The sequence below is a fragment of the Halyomorpha halys genome, unplaced genomic scaffold, assembly GCF_000696795.3.
Source record: "Halyomorpha halys isolate HHAL.00 unplaced genomic scaffold, Hhal_1.1 Scaffold340.1, whole genome shotgun sequence".
Taxonomy (NCBI): Eukaryota; Metazoa; Arthropoda; class Insecta; order Hemiptera; family Pentatomidae; genus Halyomorpha; species Halyomorpha halys.
This window is the reverse complement of record NW_027108009.1, coordinates 91,712-92,778: the sequence shown is the minus strand read 5'-3', so window position 1 is coordinate 92,778 and position 1,067 is coordinate 91,712.

Genomic DNA, 1,067 nt, shown 5'->3' with positions numbered 1-1,067 from the left:
AAATAATATATATATAATATTTACACAATCGACCTGAGGATCCCTGAGCCCACTCTATCCCCCACGTGTGAGGGGTAGAGTAGAGCTCAGAAGATCCCAGCGCATCCCTCTCGCCGCATCACTGGTGCGAACTGAATTATACACATCTTATTAGTTTCAGTATTGGCTTCTTCTAGTATTGACTAGAAATGTTTGCCTCTCTTCTTTTCATGTAAACTGCACTAATTATTATGCTATAATTATTTGTTTTATTGAGTAAATTAGAAAAAATGTTATGTATCAATGTATAAGTATACTATGTGAAGTAGGGAGATGGTCTAAGTGGAAGACACAAGCTAGAATTGTCATGTAAACAATGTTTATTTATTAATAAAACATTTATTGCTAGTAATTTTTGTCTAACTCTGTATTCACTTTAAAACAATAGTTCTGATGAAGAACTACAATGTGGTTCGAAACATCGGTGCTATTTCTGAGCAGCATCCGTACCTTCTTTTTTTCGTTAAATTATAAAACCATTTCGAGAAGATGGCTCTCGAGAGACAATCCTTTGTCGAATCTAGCGGTCATTGCTTCGCCGATAAATTGACCTCCACGAACTCCCCTGCCTCGAAGATGAGACCAAGAATATCTCTCGTTATAGCCGACATCCTGTCTATCAGTCCGACATGGCTAGGGGTCAGATAGTTCACATAACTCCAGCGTTCCTTTCCTGGTCAGATCGCTGGAAGTCCGCCAAGAACTGGAGTATTCTGGGCAGGCACATCAATGATCCCTGGCGCCGTTCAGCAGTAACCTGGCATAGGGTTGGATTTTTTGTTCAACGTCAGGAATGGGCTATTATACAACTATTATTTCTTCTCAACATTTGTTCTTTTCAACTCAAAGTCGTCATCTTTCCATGCTATTAATACAACTAAGTATAAAGGGCTTGAAACCTTAACGTATGTAGCTCTAAGAAACAACTACTAACATCTGAAGGATTTGCTCAAATCTAGAGAGAGAGAGAGAAATACTTTATTTATCTATGCTGCCTAAATACATCAGGTTGCTATCTCACACAGCAT